Below are 17,918 nucleotides of genomic sequence, written 5' to 3' on the forward strand. Positions count from 1 at the left end.
AATGATTAGTATTAATTAGTACTAATTAGTATTCATTATCTTGGATGGGGCTTGGAGTAAGCTGCTCTAGTGGAACGTGTGCCTGCCCATGGCAGGGGGTGGGAACTGGGTGAGCTTTAAGGTCCCTTCCAGCCCAAACCAGTCTGGGATTCTATGATCATTTACCAGTAACAAGCACCCTTGGATCCTGTAAGAGCACCATGTTCTAGGTAACTTCCTTGCACATTCATTCCATCTTTGAGATGTTGCCTAATAAAATCATTGTAGGTAACTGAATCAGTGACACAAGTTATCCATTAATTTACTATAGGGAGTATTTTGACTGCATGTTTTGCAAGCACTGATGTAACCTCTAAAGAACATGGTGTTTTAGATGAATGTTTTAAGTTACAATGAATACAGCCCTGCTGAGCGAAATGAATGGGAAATGCAGGAGCAGATCTGAAACCATCCCTGATCCAGAGACTGAACGTGGGAGTGCTGCAGCCAGTCTGAACTGTGGGTGTGACGCATAGTGTGTATAGTCCGTGTCACCTCGTGAAAGACTGAGGGCAAGAGTGATTAATCCCCACATTGGTAGCTCATGTGTTTAAATGTATTCCATAAAATCCCAAAGCTGGTCTAAATTGACAGAGCTCAGAAGCAGGCAGTCCTGGATCTGAAGTTGCCACCCTTTGTTTTCATGTTTTGAATGTTTGGAGCATTCTCCCTTCACATTCCCAGAATTTTCTCCATATCCTTAGAATTCAGACCCGGAGCAGAGTATGGTATAAGATAGAGTAAGAGTCTGCTGTTTGGTTGGGTTCTTTTGAAGCAGCAGTAACCATTTGCACAGACCTCCCTTATATGAGCAGATGAAATGTGGGCACAGATTCATCGTGTGTTCAGAACATGCAGATTCCAGGCTGAGCAAAAAAAAGCAGGCTGCAGCTCCCTCTGGAAGTGATCTTGCCACCATGACTTGTGAATTAAATTGGTTAAGCAGCAACGAGATGAGTTTCAGTACATAGCAGGTGTAAACTTGATTTATAGTAGTCTCATAATGAATTTAAGAGCTCTGTTATAAACACTCTGGTTCCGCAGATGTTAAGAGTTGAAAGCTGAGATTTATTGACCTCAAACTAATTAAACCCAAATTAATACAATTTACTTTTTATGTGGAAAAAGGAAAGAGAATTGAAGGAAAAGATGGGGCTGATGTGAGTTGCAGAGGACAGTAAAATAGCACCAGGCTGTTTCCAGAAGCAGAATGGATACGGGCTCATGTGTGCTGGCAGGTCCTGCCCTTACGTTGCACTGGGACTCAGCTGGTAGCTTCAGCAGCCACAGGTCATGCCTATAACAGCACTTCATGGCCTTCACTGGTGAATTGGATCAGGTGGATCAGTTCCAGCTCTGGCCTTGAGCTGTCTGCACCGTCCATATCCCAGTGGGGTGAGCCCTGCTCAGAAAGAACCATGAAACCCCCAACAGTAGCAGCAAAACTGTCCAGATTTCACTGGAATTCAGTCAGTTCTGGGCTCAACTGCAGAGGAAAATAGGAAAAGAAAAATCCCCTGTCTTCCTATTTGAAATATAATGTATGTCTGAAAATACAATTTATAGAGACATAGATTTGAAATCACTGTGTCTCACTTGCATTTATGGAAGTGCAGCAAGACGTTCCTGTCCAAACTGGAATATTGCTGTTTGCTCCTTACTTGAATCTGGTATAATGTGAGTACTGCTGTATAAAATGATGCTGTGAGGAAGATGATTTCCCTGGCTGTGTTTGGGTTGGTATTTTTCAGTGTCAGCTGTTACAGCTTTTTAAGCGTGAGTTGCTTTTGTTGCAGAGCAAAAGACTTACTTATTTTTTAGAAATAATGTTTTCAGGATTCTCAGATCCTCCTGATGAGCCCAGAATTCCCATTTGGTTCTTTACAGTGGACTTTGGTTAAGGGCCTGTAGGGACAGGCCAAGGGGAATGGCTTTAACCTGCCAGAGGGGAGGCTGAGCTGAGCCCTTAGGCAGAAGCTCTTCCCTGTGAGGGTGCTGAGGCGCTGGCACAGGGTGCCCAGAGAAGCTGTGGCTGCCCCATCCCTGGCAGTGCTCAAGGCCAGGTTGGACACAGGGGCTTGGAGCAAGCTGCTCCAGTGGAAGGGGTCCCTGCCCGTGGCAGGGGTTGGAATTGGATGAGCTTTAAGTTCCATTCCAATCAAAACCAGTTTGGGATTCTGTGATTCCATGAGAATGCACCACAGTATTCCTGTGTTACCCCTGGCCTCACTTGCCTTAGTTTTCCTTGACGTCTGACTGCCTCTGAAATAGCAGGTTCCAGATGGAGGGTTGCATGTCTGACTCTGAAGACAGCTCTCGGTAGTCTTGTTCCATCAAGTTCATGTTAGGTGTTGAGAGTTGAAACTCAGAAGTTCGGAATTTAGCAGCTCTTCAAGTCAACCACCCCAGACTGGAGAATCTTAGAGGAGGTTTCCGTGAAGGAATTCTGCTCTCACCTGCTCTTGACCCCAAACAGAAATAGCTTCAGAGCCCTTATTTGATATTTCCAGCTTTTTAGCTTCCAATTCCAGCTGGAGTGATGAAGCCTTTGGCAAAGCAATTTTAAAGGTACCCCATATAAACATTTCAGAGTTTGAATGGAGGGAGAGGGAACCCAAACCAGTATTAGAGTTTTCCTCTTGAAGTGGAAGGAGGTTGAGGGTATTTCTTGTGATGGAAGCTTTGTTGCAGAGGATGGAATGCACAGTTATTTGCATTTAGCAGTTATATGCAGCATTATAGTAATGGTGGTGTTAGACAAGCTGGCTTTTTAAAATGCACATATCCATAGATTACACATCCATCACTTTCTGTTGGAGAAACAGAAGTTGTTAGGGTGCATATGCAGGGACTTGCACCTAAGACAGATTTCCTTGTGTTTGGCAGGTGGTTGAACAAGATCTGAAATCTGAGGGGTCTTTCTGCTGCTTTGGTGTGGCACAGTGAGTCTGAGCTATCGAGGGATTGCTTGGAGTAGTGCTAGTCTGAGCAGCTAAAGAAGTGGAGGAGGTAATTCCCTGTAAATGATCAGGGGAAAACTCATCAAAGAGTTGGGTTTTTTCCCCATTAAGTGCTTTACATTAACTGCCTGTATCTTTCTGCTCAGTTCACTTCTTGGATGCATCGTGCTTGAAATTTAGTCTGGTTTAAAAGAGAGGTAGGCTCTCCATTATGCCTGGGGTCAAATAACCTGATTATATAGCTCCATTCTTTCTACTCCATTGCTCCAGCTGATTTTCAGCTCTATCTTTGCTGAGTGGGTTGGATCCATTAGTCAGTTCAGGGGAGGCTGTAAATGATCTGTTACCATCTTTGTGGAGCTGCTGGGGTGGAAATCGTACACAAAACTCAAGGCGAGGAATAGGAAACATCTGTAGGTGAAGCTCAGCCATTGCTTCTGGGAAAAGGTGGGAGTTTTTCTGTGTGACTGGAGTTCAGAGGTGTGTTTGGAATCGCCTGATTTGATCGGTCACACTTCAGCACACAGATTCATTCCCATTCACCAATAAATAAAATATGAGGCTTTGCTGCACCTTCGTCTGTCACCGAGGCTCACTGCGCACGGAAAGATCCTGCTTCTTGGATCCTGGGTAATATTTAACCGATATGTTAATTGGGATAAAAAATAGCTTAGGGTTTAGAATCTAGACAGGCTATAGAAAGGTTTTGCCTGATCTAATTTGCTTTAAAAACTATAACATGCTAGATCTTACATCAAAATGTCCATCAGCTTTTCATCTGACACCTAACTTGTGGTGCTCTGAATTAAGGGCAAGTCTGCTCATCAAGGAGGGCAGCTAAAGCATTGGATAGGACTTGAATTCCATTTAAAAGCCCAAAGAATAATTGAACCTTGTGAGCAGTTGACAAGAAGCATTTTAAACAAGAGCTTTTCAGTGTATTTTTTTCATGTTATGTAACATGAAGTCATTCTTTGGAACTCATGACGGTGAGATAGCTTTGAAACGGAGAGCAACAAGGTGTAAAAATAATGCAGTTTCAAAAGGTATGTGTGTGATTAATGAGGATATGCAGGTTTAAAAGTACTATTCTAAGACATTTTTGGTAGGGGTGCCTTCAAGGACATAAACTAAGTCACAAGGGATCCAGTCTGGAAGGCCATGGTGGCTGATAACAGAATAATAGCCAATAAATCTTAACCCATAGCAGTTCCCTTCCCTACTTCCTGTGTTTTATGCTAGATCCAGTTTGTCAGCTGTGGTTGGGGTTGGAGAGTCAATAGCTCTGATCTGTTCATATTCCCATGGTGTCTTTGCTGGTGCTCCCTGTCCGCCTATCTGGAAGTTTCTCCTCACGTTGGCAAGGACACAGCATTTAACAGCTCAGTTGTAAGGAGGTGATCCGAGGGTTAACCAAGTTTAACCCGGTCAGAGCACAGACTCATCTGACAGGTACAGCACCGCAAATGCCTATGAACAGGGCCTCAGTAGTGATCACTCCCATCAACTGCCTGTTGTGAGGTGTTTGAACAGCAGCTTGACACCTTTCATCCAAGGGTTTGAAAATAATCCCGGAACCCCAGACTGGGTTGTGTTGGAAGGGAGCAACCCCCTGCCAATGGCAGGGACACCTTCTACTGCATGGTAGTAATAATAGGTGTTTAAAGCATTATAAAGAAGTAAGTACTTCCAGTGAGCTGGGAGAGACTGTCCAAAGGGGAGCTCTCAAAAGCACCGTTTCCCACAACACAGCTTCTTCCTGCACTCATGTTTTGTAGTATTTGTGATTCTGAGCTTGTCTTGTTCCTCTCTTGGCGTGGGGCAGATGATCTGCCTCTGTTCTCCTTGCGAGGCCTCCACTTCTTTGCTTGATTAACTCTTGATCTCCTGGCTCCTCTGTGAGCTGGAGAAGCAGCTTTTTTACACAGTAGAAGCAGGAGTAAACGCTAAGGAGCAATGACTGCAAATTGAATTCTAACCTGCTCCCAGATGAAGACAAGCAGTAGGTGTAAAAGAACACTCATGTAAATGCATGAGCTCCAGACAGCAAGGTCACCAGAATGAGCCATTCAAACAATCTCCTCAACCATGAGACAGGTTTCCCTTCATTCTTGTCCTCCCATCAACACTTTGTGGCTGCTTTCTCGTGATCTGGTAATTCAAGTGAAGCAAGCTTCCATCAATGCTGACTTTGCTCCTGGAAGAGAATAGCCTGAAATGTTTCCCACCCCCTTGGAAGCCGCAGTAGCATTAAACTTTCTAGAACAATTTGTGCCAAAGGGTAGGTGGGCAAGCCAGATACTAAAAAAACCCCACATTTGGCTGGAACTGAGCACAATCTTCCTCTTCTCTGCCAGTAAATCAAAGAGCTTTTGACAATAATTGTGCAGTATTGTGTGTGGAATAAAATAAGTACATTTTTGCAGCTTTAGTTGTTTATGACAATGCTGTTGTAAAGAAGAGGCTTAATTTGGATACCACAGTAGATAAAAACTGCTAGAAGTGAACACGTCTTTAATTTAGGTTGTAGAACAAGGCTGAGTAGTAACATGACTCTACTCGTATCGGAATAGTATCCAGCTAAGAACGTGTGAATAGGATTCAGGGAGTAGAGGACAGATTCTCTGCCTAAGAACTTAAAACCAACAGGGGCAAGACAGAAAAGTCCGTTATTATGCCCATTTTATAGGTTAAGTGAGGAACATAAATGAAGAGTTGTACAGATTGATCTGTGGCAAGCCCACTGCATTTCACCAGGCCCCAAACCATCCTTTTCCTCTCCTCCTATACTAAAGCACAGGGTGTGTCCTATGGAACCTACTCACAGACTGAACTGGATGAGCTTCCAGGTCCTTTCCATCACAAACCAGCGTGGGATTCTGTGACTGTTAACTCCCAGAGGTAGTGCTTGCCTCTCCCCGTTGTGTTGTCCCTCCCCCTGTGTCCCTGCTCCTCCTGCAGCACAGTCCTACAACACACTCAGCCTGCCTTAGCTTCCCTCTGTTCTTTCCTTCACTATGCTCACTGCTGCAGCAGTAGATGAGGTCCAGTGTGGGTTGCTGTATGTAGCCAGCCCCTCTCCAGTAAGACCCGTGCCACTTTATGTGTAATTTAATGTCTGAAGGATAAGTGGTGCATGCTATTCTTGCAGCAGATATCTTTATTTAAGTTCTGCTGTGAACTGGTGAAGACACTGGCATTACAATTCCACTGAATCCTAAGGGCTGCCAAAACTATGTCACACAGTGCCTCTCTCTGTACTCTATATTCATATTAATTTGCACTGAGACTAATTGGCTATGACGATGATCCTCACAAAGCACTGAGGATTCTTCTCTCGATTTTAAAAACGCTGCTGTAGAAAGTTCATCAGAACTAAGGCAAATGTGTTCCGAGGGCCAGTTCCTCCCTGTTCTACATCAATTCCTCTGGGGGATGAGTAACTCTCACAAATCTGGCCATTTTCCTGTCAAGACAGCATTCTTTGATAGATTTTCTTTTCTTTCCTTTCTTTTTTCCCTCCTTACATGCACTGTGGTAGGTGTTTTACACGTACAGAGGAGCTGCCTCACAGAATTTGCTTTCAAAATACATTACTAAGGCAATAGATTCTAATGAGAGTGTAAGTCAGAGCACTTCTGTTGCTGGTATTAGAGGGAGGCAGAGCTCCCCATTTTGGCTAATGTTAAAATAGTTCAATATCTGCTAAAAGAAATTCAGATATTACTATGGTGAGAAATACAACAACCTGTATGAACCATAAGCACTTAAACTGTTGAGTCTACTCACCGATGCTGTGCGTGATTTGAGAAGGTTTACATAGGAAATACAATAACAGTGAGCATATCGCTTTGAAACAGACCATAAATAGAAAAGCAAGTTTTCTTTCTTTCTAATAAACTGTGACTCTGAAAGCAGCTACTGCAAAATGTACAGTTTTCCTTGAGATACTTGGCTGTAGGAGCAGCCCGCGTTTCACTGTGACACGAGTCAGAAGGGAACAGATGCCTGACCTCACCTGAGAAGTCATGAAGGTGATGGGAAGAGAAATGAATTTAGAAAGCTCACCATAATTAGGTTGCATATTCATCATTGGTTTCACACGTGGCAAAGCAGGATGCTTCCAGAATGAGTAAGTACCTAAATACATATCACACAATAAAATGAAAATGTTTTCCGTCACAGTTGGCTATGCCATCTCTTTTGGGGAGGGCTTGAACTAAGGGTGAAGCAAAAGACATTCCTAGGTCTGCATAAAACCAAAGCCATCCTTCCTTATGTAGTGGGAACAAGTTTGACTGTAGTGACAGGACAAGGGGTAACGGGTTCAAACTAAAACAGGGGAAGTTTAGATTGGATCTAAGGAGGAAATTCTTTCCTGTGAGGGTGGTGAGGCACTGGAATGGGTTGCCCAGGGAGGCTGTGAGTGCTCCATCCCTGGCAGTGTTCAAGGCCAGGTTGGATGAAGCCTTGTGTGGGATGGTTTAGTGTGAGGTGTCCCTGCCCATGGCAGGGGGTTGGAACTGGATGATCTTGAGGTCCTTTCCAACCCGAACTGTTCTATGATTCTATGATGCTGTTTGCCCCTGCTTTAGCTGCAGATTTCAAAGCACTTGATCAGAGTAATTATTAGTGTTGGTTGGTATCAGAGCCCTTGGTAGAAAAGAATTAGATATATTTATTGTTCTGTGAAGAAGAGTCCAAGTCACAGAAAGGTTGCGACCCTCTTACAACTACAAACACAACCAGGATATTTACAGAGTTGGCTTCTGCTCATTGCACTTAAGGAAATGACTGGATGTGTTAACAAGTGGTGTGTGTGTGTGTGTGTGCTTTTTGGACCTGCTTTCAAAATCTACCCATATCTGCAGTTATTTAAATAGGGACCGATGGCCAGTTTTGTACACTGGATATATGGAAATAGACTTCTTCAGGTTGCCAGGAAGCTGTCCCAGGTAATTTCAAAGCTGATCAAACCAGAATTTCTGAAAATTAGATTATCACTGTTCCAAGTTAGACCAAACAGATCTGGTCAAACACCAGTGTTACCAGTGTGCAGAACAGCCACTTCAGTATCATTGTGAAGTGCCGAGGTTTATGTATGTGGGGTTTGGCTTTTAAGACCAATCCAACCCTTGAATAAGTGTGTGAAGATGACGGATGAGTGCAACAAAAATCAACCCATGGGGCTTTCTGTGCTTATACCATGGCTAAATTTGCCTCTTTAGATCTTTTTACATCTATGGCACGATAGACGATTGTCAACGCGATTCCAAAGGCTACAGGAAAATGACTGGATTTTGAAACCTTAATGGAAAATCTGTCGGGAATTTCTTGGAAACTCAGTGAGGAGACAAAAGTGAACAGATCTACTGATGGGAAATCTTAGCACTTTTGCTAACGCCCTTATTAATACCCATCTTGTGTGATTCTTACGTGTAATGCTTCAGTGTTCCTGTGTTCTTATTGTTGTATTCAGTGCTCATTGTCTAAGAGCTTTAAATCAGTTCTCTCTTGTTTTTATTCACTCCAGGTAATGCTTGGCACTTTAGTGAGGCATTTTCATATCACTTCTGTACATACGCTCTATCATCGGAAGAGATACCCACACATCATCCAGTGGAAATAGAGATTTTTAGCAATGCCTGAGCTGTTCGCTGCAGATAGAGTCTGGAGTAACACATGTTTGATGCTTGTGCCTTGAGTCCTTTAGACACTCTCAGCATGGAGCTGGAGTTGTATCCAGACTCAAGTTCTCTCAACCATATTGATCAGTTTGCAGGGGCTCAAGGTCAAGGCTGTTTGATATATATGGTAATACGACAGTCATTTGTACTCCTCATAATTCTGGTAATGAAAATAGACTCATGAAAATACCTAAACCAAAACAAAGTTCTCGAGACACAAGTGAATAACCAACTGCAATGCTGGTTGCATAAAATCCACTGACAGAAATAACAGGCAAATGTACGATGAAGCTGAGCAGTAAGCTGCTCACTTATTATAGAACCATTAGTCATTTCATCACACCTCCAACCTTTCTTTTTTGTTCTTTTAATTTCTTCTGCATAGACTTATTTTTAGAGGAACTTGCTGCACTTGGATTCATGCACAGCAACGCAGCCGAAAATATTAGCCTTTGAATTAATTCTACATCAAAACAACTAAAATTATACTGCATGGCATATCCCCAGCATTGCTTCTACCCACCCTCTGCTTTTTATGTATGAAAAATGTATGCAGTCAATGTGCAGTGGCTTGACTGAGCTAATTCTAGTTAATGGTGTTGAAAAAGACTTTGTAGCTCTCATTTATACCATGCTTTCAAGTTTTAGAATAATTCCTCTGATGAACTGCTGAAGACGTGAGGAGGATCAGAAGTGGCTGAGTTCTCTGGGAGGAACCTTCAGTCAAAGACTGGTGGGATCTCTTCTGCTGGTGGCTCCAGCAGGCAGGCAGGTGGACTTGGCAGAGCTTTGCATACCGACATCCGTGGGGTTTCGGAGACACAGGCATGTTCTTTGCTTATGTAGTTCTTTGAAACTGTCTTGAGTTCCTTGAAGTTGAAATATGTTACTGGATGTGATGTGAAATCAGTTGTTAGTCATGCAAATGATGGTTAAATTCTCACCTATGAAACTTGAAGAACACAAGCAATAGGAGAAGATTTGCAGCATAAGCTTTTCAGTAGCTGAAATAATTGATATAGCTCTTAATATTAACTTAGATGACAGTAGTGTCAAGTGTCCAACTGATGTGACTTCAGTCTCTTGAATGCTGTGCAAAGATGAAGGGACGGTGTCATTTTTCTATGAGCTAATTTGTATGCTGAAAACACTTTATGCTCCCAACCTGGTAACAGCAAAACAAAGCACTTAACCTTGAACACTTCTGAGAGAGTATCTTGAGAAGAGATGCTATTTGTCCTGGGAGCATTCTTCTGTATCCTCTCACTTTTGCACATACACAGAAAACTGTAACAAATCTTTTGTCCAGTGTTTTTCTAGCAACATAAACCATGTACTTTGAGGCAGTCAAGTGCACCTTGTAGCAACAGCAGGATTGTCTGTTGTTGAAAAGCATCCAGAGAGTCCCCAAGTGGGCATTATTGGCTATCCATCACCTTTGACATCACCTGATTCCTGCACTCTGTACTATGTCTCTGTTTATATGTAATAATAGGCTAAAACTCATTTCCTGCTCAGATAGCAGCTCTTTTAGAAGTTGTCCAAGTAAATTTATGGCCTGATGTCAGGAAATTCTCTTTGTTGCCTCCTCACATGCACCTTCCCCTTTCCTCTCCCCAGTTCTATTCAGGATTATTTCTTCTTTATCATACTCTGGCATGCCATATTAGAGTTGTTCCCCTGTGATTGGTTTTGCAGGTTCAGTGACACCCCACTATCCATCATTCCTTTGTCTCCCAGTTTAATCATTGAGCATTTAATACCGTGCTTGGTTACCTGTCATTATCCTGGTTTTCCCTCCTTTACCTGTGATTGATTTGATTGACCTTGCTAAGCTGCACGCATTTGAGGTAGATGATGCCAGCAGGGCAGGTGGCAGTGAGAACATGTACATGTGAAGATTTGTTGGGCACTCAGATGTGTCTGAGAGCAGTTGGGCGCTCCAAGGTTTGATCTCACGAAGGGATCTGCTGATCACAAGCTCAGGTCTGTCAGCAGTCATCTCTTGATTTTCATGTTAAGAAGTATCCAGGTCTCCAGCTGCCCACAAGGCAGCTCTGAAAAGCCACCATCTCCTTTACCTCTCCTGCTTCTCTTGGATGCTCAATTGGCAGTTGACAAACTTGCTTCTGGCATTCCCTTCTTGCGTCATATGTATATGTCATATGTACCATCCCCATGTATTTAAATTGAGTATTTTATGTCCCTGTGTGCATCCACTCTCAAGTGATTAATTCCTGCTGAAAGAATTACTTAGGTATCCATCTAAGTGCTAATTGTGGCTCTTCTCAAGAGCACATCCTTCACAGCGTGCAGTGTACTCCTGTCCCAGTTCCTACCTGTGGATTATTCCAAGTGGCTACTCACCAAGAGTTTAGTATATGGTTTTAACACCGAGCACACTGAGGTGATAAGGATGGATCTTCCAATAGCGAAGGCCTTTCCTTTGGCGGCGTGGTTTACCGCTTCCACCAATGCTCTGGGGCAGGACCCATGTCCCCCACTTCTTTCCACCCTTGTGTTTTCCCCTCACAGTGCAAGAAGTGAATCCTCCGTGTCTTTGTGTTTGGATGTCTGTGGTGATTTTCTCATGGAGTTGCTCTGGGATTACGGCATGTCTGTCACTGCATGTGCTCACTCAAGAGAAGTCAATTTACATCCTTCGTTTATCTACTTATCTTCATTTTCCAGCTGCAGCATCATGTCAGCAGGCACTGTTAAGTGAAAATAGGAGACACCCAAAGGGGAGATGTCCTGAAGGGGCTGGGAGTTGTTGCTTTTCATTTCCTACTGAGGTGCTTGATGCTGTAAGATCCTGTATGAACATAGAATGCTCTGCAAGACTGGTCCAGTGTGTAATGTTAGAGTTGGTCATTCTCATAGAAGCCAAAGACTAACTTTAAAAGGTTTTGGGTGTTGAAAGAAGCAACATGCTCACCACAGTATGTGCCCAAGTGGTGAAGTAGGGTATTTGCCTATCTGCTGCTGTGATCTCCCTGTGCTGCTGCAGGCTCTGACTTGAGGCTCTGTGAGTTACAGCTGAAGCCAAACACAGCCAAGCGATAAAAACCTGAGACTTCAAGTAAAGCCAGTTTGCTAACGCTCAGTATCAAAATAAGTCAGGCCCAATTTGCTGCAGCCGGTAGCTGAATCTCACATACAGAACTTACTTAGTGAATTACATGACTGCTGGTTAGTGGAGCATGACCATACTTTTCACACTGATCAGCTCTCCAGTGACAAGTCCTGCTACCTGCTATCAGAAGTGGCCAGGAAAGCCCCATTAATCACCAAGTGTTCTAACAGGCTGTGTGTGCCCACTGCTAACTGGAGCAGGAGTCCTCTGTTCTGCTGCGTGCGTTACTTGTCAGCGGGAGACGCAGGCTGCAAATCAGGCCTCTGTCTTCTGGCCTATGGGGAGAGGCAGCTTTGCTAAACCTTGTTAGTGGTGTCTTAGACTCTTGTCTCTGGAGTTCAGTCATGGGTGGATTTTCCCTTCCTTCCATGTCTTGAATATTTCCTATGTGCTCGTTATTCTACTTGGGAAATAAGTGTGAATCAGTGTTACACACAGCACAGGATCTGCAGCATCTTCACAAAGGCTGTGGGGTTTTTTACTTATAAATCTGTGGGCTTGCAGCTGGCTCAGGGAAGACCTTAGAGCTGTCTTTCAATACCTAAAGGGAGCCTACAAGAAATGCGGAGACGGGCTTTGGACAAGGGCCAGTAGGGACAGGCCAAGGGGAATGGCTTTAACCTGCCTGAGGGGAGACTGAGATGAGCTCTTAGGCAGAAGCTCTTCCCTGTGAGGGTGCTGAGGCGCTGGCACAGGGTGCCCAGAGAAGCTGTGGCTGCCCCATCCCTGGCAGTGCTCAAGGCCAGGTTGGACACAGGGGCTTGGAGCAAGCTGCTCCAGTGGAAGGGGTCCCTGCCTGTGGCAGGGGTTGGAGCTGGGTGAGCTTTAAGGTCCCTTTCATCTAAAACCAGTCTGGAATTCTGGGATTCTATGAGAGTGCACCACAGCTTGTTGGCCTGTTTAACCCTATCTTAGGCAACGACACCTGTGAATACCTGTCCTCTGTGCTAATGAATAACGTAAAGAGTAGGAAGAGCCATCTGCCTGTGCTTTTTCTCTGGCACAGCTGGGGCCTGAACCAGACAGTTCTTGTGCTCCATTTCCGTCCTGTTTGCCAGCATTAAGTGGAAAGCAAATTACTTCTCCTATAAGCTAACAAAGAATTACATGAAGTTGTCAGTGAGAGAAAGTGCTTCTGAATTTCTCTGTTGTTTCTGACATAAGGCATCTTGAACGTATTACCTTTTATTTTCCTCTCCACTCTGACTCCCAGGGGCCTGGCTCCCCAAGGAAGCAGGATATAGCTTTATTGACAGTTGTGACAGATGCAGTGTGTCCTGGAGTCAAGGGTAAATGCAATCAGTAGTGGCTTGAGGATGTGTGCTGTGTATCATCTTTTTGTTGATGTTGCATCATCAGGAAGTCCTGACACGCATGTGCCTGGAATTCCAGAATCCCAGGTTTCATCACTGTCCCTGCTACTGGTCCACTGACCTTGAGCAAGTAATTACATTTCTTCAGGTACCCCTTTCCTCACTTGTAAAGCAGGGATAATGATTTTCACCATGAAGTGCTTGGGACTTGCTAATGCAGCTGGTATCTGACAGTGATGTGTTGTCCTTATGGAGCCTGCAAAAATCCCCCCCCCCCAGCTCATTGAGGGCAGTGTGTGGGTTACTTTGCAGCAGGCAGAGCACAGGCTTAGTGGCAGCTGAACTTTAGGAAGAGACATTCCATTGCCCCACGTGTCAGATGGTGGCAGATGTAGGTGGGCAATTAGCTGGATGTGCCATGGATTGGGACATCAGACACATGGGAGGACACAAGGAGATACAATTGTGGTGCAGAGGAGAAAGAGCACACAATTAGAAGTGGGTTCTCAAATTCAAGCACAGCATGTGATGTGAAATCCTGTTCATACTCTAGGAGAATATCATATGCCAGTGGGCTATAGCATGTGCTCCTTTCTTCCTCTTTTTTCCTCTCCTTCCTAAACCCTGCTGCTTGGTAACGGCAGTATTTTTGGGACTGATTCTTTTGCTAATTGCTAACCAGAAATAGCACCTAAGTTTGGCAGAGCTTTCAGGAGAAGAAGAATGAAGGCTTTTGGGGGGAGAAAATTCAGATATGCATAAAACTTGCATAAAAACCTGTTTTAATTTGTCTCTCTGAAAATTCATCACTCAGGCATATGCAGAGTGAATGTGATTATGACAAGTGGGAGAAGGTCCAGAAAAGCTGGACTGCTTGAAAGAGGTTAAAGTTCCAGCTGTTCAGCCCTAAAACCAGACTGTACCTGGTGCCAGAGCCTCTGCAGGAGCTTATGCCCATTGTCTCATACCTATGTTGCTTGTGAGCTCACAAGGCTGAGTTTGCTCTCCTGCTGGGGAACACAAAGCTGTTGAGTGATAAAAATGAAATGAGGGAGCAAAAGAGGATGGAAGTCTTGGAATCTCTCCCCTTCTTAAAGAGTGCTATGAACTTGTGATGCATTCAACTGAAGGCTGCTTGGCCTGTAAAAGTGTGCTTGTGTTACCCAGCTAGAACGGATGACTCAGAACACGGAACCCTGTGATTTCCATCATTCCATCCTGGAATCTGCGATGCTTCTAGCCTCCAAGTGTTGACTTTCTTCATGTCATGTTTTGTGATGAAAGCTGGAGAGTGGTGGCCCCTTTATAAATTACTGGCCTGCATCTGTTTCTTTCTGTTTGTGTGTGAAAAACAAAAGCAGAAACTATTTAGGGACCAAATTAGAGATGTTTTTCTGCTGCTGGTGAGCATTTACTCATGTGAGTGGCCTCACTGACTTCAGTACTTAAATGAGCTGCATCATTAAGGTGTTGTTGCTCTTATCTCTCTCTGATGATACAGAGCAGCAGTCCCCTTTATTCCAGGCCCTGAGGAGGCACAGCAGTGTGGGTGCTGAGCTACTGGGAGTGCTGAAGTTGGACATAGCAGTACCTGTTGTTTGAAAGCTCATAGAAATGGATGTGATTAAATATACAGGCTGTGAGGCTTTTATCTGAGCCCATCACTCAGTAGGGAATGCTATAATTACTTTGTACTGTAGGGTGATATAATACATATCCATTTATATTTTTTCTGACTCAAGTATTTTTTATGGTAACTGCAGAAAAAGAATCCAGATAATGTATATAAAGGAAAAGCTGGAAATCACAGCATCTTAGAATGGCATGAGTTGGAAGGGACCTTAAAGCTTATCCAGTTCCAACCCCTGCCACCAGCAGGTGCACCTTCCACTAGAGCAGCTTGCTCCAACCTGGCCTTGAGCACTGCCAGGGATGGGGCAGCCACAGCTTCTCTGGGCACCCTGTGCCAGCGCCTCAGCACCCTCACAGGGAAGAGCTTCTGCCTAAGAGCTCAGCTCAGTCTCCCCTCGGGCAGGTTCAAGCCATTCCCCTTGGCCTGTCCCTACAGGCCCTTGTCCCAAGCCCCTCTCCAGGTTTCTTGTAGCCTCCGCTTTAGGTATTGGGATTGAAATGAACCAGCTTTGAGCTGTAGCATCTAAAGGTACACATTTAAAGTAAGGAGAAAGAGTGATAAATGGAGTTACCGTTATATCACATTATGTCTGAGAACCAATGAAAACACCCCAGAAGTTTCTGCTCCAGGGGTGTCCCAGTTCAGAGCAGATCAGGTGGCACAGCTGATGTCTGCAGACTCATCACATTTCTTTTTCTTCAAGTATTGATTTCAGTCTGGCTGGATTACTGTGAGGGAACTGGGATTATACTGAGTAGGTCTCTTAGTTTTACTTCCCTCTTGGCAGCCATTACAATGGTGCTAATCCACCTCAAGAGATGCAGTATTATTTCAGGCTGCATTGAGTGTTACATTTTCTCATTCATCTGTTGTTGTTATTAGTTGAGTGCTTGAAGTCTCCAGAGAATGAGAACTCCTGGAGTAGATCCTGTACACAAGCGAGTCCCTGTTTGGGAAGATTGGGAATTGCAGTTGTCAGGATATGCTTTTTGTTTTCTTTCACTAAGAATAATTAGGATCAAACCAGATTTTTCTGATGTCGAAACCCTTTTTTTTTCCCCTACCCTGCATTTACATTCCTAATCCCCAGTGTGTTTCTGGTGCAAAGCAAAGGTATTTATTCTGTAGTTTTTATGAACTCCTTTCACCACCACCGAATCCTGACAGATCTTGGTGAAAACTGTGTGGGATTATTTTTGTGGGGGTTTTTACTCGGTTGGTTGGGGTTTGGTTTTAAGCGAAAGCTGGTAGGAGAAACCGAAGAGCCAAGTTTCAGTTGTGATGGGCGATGGTAATTTAGTAGGAGAAATGTGTTTCTGAGCTCCAGCCTCATGTGGCCTCTTTTCCCAAAGCCTTGTCTGTGCCATGACAGGTTCAGAGCTCCCAGGGAGCAGAGATGGCCCATTCGGTCCTGATGTAGTACTCTACATTGGTCCCTCGCTAGAAAGTCTGATGGGGAGGCAGTGGTGAGGTGCATTTGGAGGACGTGGTCTGCGGTGAGACAACATACCTGGAGTGTTTTCTGGTTTATGGCCATGTCCCATATCCCATGATTGCGAAGGAAACCTAACTGCATGTTCAAATGACAGCCCCTGTGTGCCCCAAGAGGTTTCCTGCATGGAGTCTGTCGTGCTTTAAACCCAACCACAAACCTCGTTCACTCACTCCCCCCCCCCCTTCTTGCCCTCCCGCTGCTCCTGGAGGGACGGAGAGGAGAATCAAAAGGAATGCAACTCCCACGGGTTGAGATAAGAACAGCCCAGTAACTAAGGTATAACACAAATCACTGCTGCTACCACCAATGATAATAGTGCTAAAGGAAATAACAAGAGGAAAGAATACAACACCTCAACACCATCCGACCAATAACTCACCCCACTGCCCCCAGCCGAGCACCGACTGATACCTCGTCCAACCCTGCAGTCCCCCAGCCCTTCCGGGTCACTCCCGGTTACATCCTGGGCATGACGTGCTGTGGTATGGATACCTCTTTGGCTAGCTTGGGTCAGGTGTCCTGTCTGCGCTTCCTCCCGGCCTCCCATCGCCCGCGGCAGGGCATGAGACTCACAAAGTCCTTGGCCAGACCCAAACATTTGAGCAGCAACTGAAAACATCGGAGTTATCAGCACTGTTCCCAGGCCAAAAAATGAAAACACAGCACTGCACTAGCTACTAAGAAGGAGAAAAATAACTGCTACTGCTGAACCCAGGACAGAGTCTTAGGAGATGAACTGAACACAATGTTCATAGCAGCGAGCTATGGGAATAGAGCATAACCAAGTGTCACTAAGAGTATGTCCAGAAAACATCCAGAAATCCTGAGGAGATGATATCTACAGAGCTGGTTTTTGAAAGACAAGAGCCTAGAGATGGGAGAGAGGGAGGTCATGAGGTCCTCACTCCAGAGGGCAAACAGCTTCATTCTTCACCACTCAGACAAATGCTGCATGTTAATTCTACAACTGGTAATTGTGAGACTGTCTTCTACACATATTTTCTGTGCTGAGCTGTTACTAGTTTGATTTAAAATGTTATACTGTAGATTAGCCTTTGAAACTGTGGCTTTTCAGCAGATCAAGGTTCCCTCCAGTCATCTGGTTTGTAATGTTCTCATTATATGCTCATTGTCCAGCAAATGAGTTATTTGCAAATATGTGTGTAACTGGAATGAAAAATCTTTGAGCTCAGTTCTTGCTTTTAGAAAAGCCCTTTTCTATTACTGTGGTTTGTAAAAGGGCCATCATGTGGATAGAGCATTAATATACTTGTCCATCTTTTAATAATCTCTATAAACCTGACCCTTAAGACTAATTTTTCTTTAAAGATTGAAAATAATTGAAAGCCCTGTTTTATTCATATACAATAAATCAATTTCTCCCAAAAGGCTGCTGCCTCTCCAAGTCGTGTTAGTACTCTGATAATCTTCATTCAGCATGGTTGCACTGACGTGCAGACTCCTTCTGTCGAGTGCATACAGCAGAGAAAAGGACTTTTTGTTGGGTCAATGCAGGGACTCAATGCAGGGGACTTCAGTGCCTAAGACTTACCTTAAAAATGTATTTGAAGCCCAGTTGCTCAATGTGCTGAATGTGCTAAAATATTCAGATCCCTTGCCTTGTGGAATTTCTAAAAGTACCTGAGTATTCCAGC

General features: G+C 44.2%; 1 protein-coding gene across 9 annotated transcripts in view; it reads left to right on the forward strand.

The window, feature by feature from the left end:
• LRRTM4 (leucine rich repeat transmembrane neuronal 4) overlaps positions 1-17,918 on the forward strand; it is a 489,302-nt gene that overhangs the window by 315,205 nt on the left and 156,179 nt on the right. The window lies entirely within an intron of this gene.

Source organism: Lathamus discolor, chromosome 22 (genome assembly GCF_037157495.1).
Source record: "Lathamus discolor isolate bLatDis1 chromosome 22, bLatDis1.hap1, whole genome shotgun sequence".
Classification (NCBI taxonomy): domain Eukaryota; kingdom Metazoa; phylum Chordata; class Aves; order Psittaciformes; family Psittacidae; genus Lathamus; species Lathamus discolor.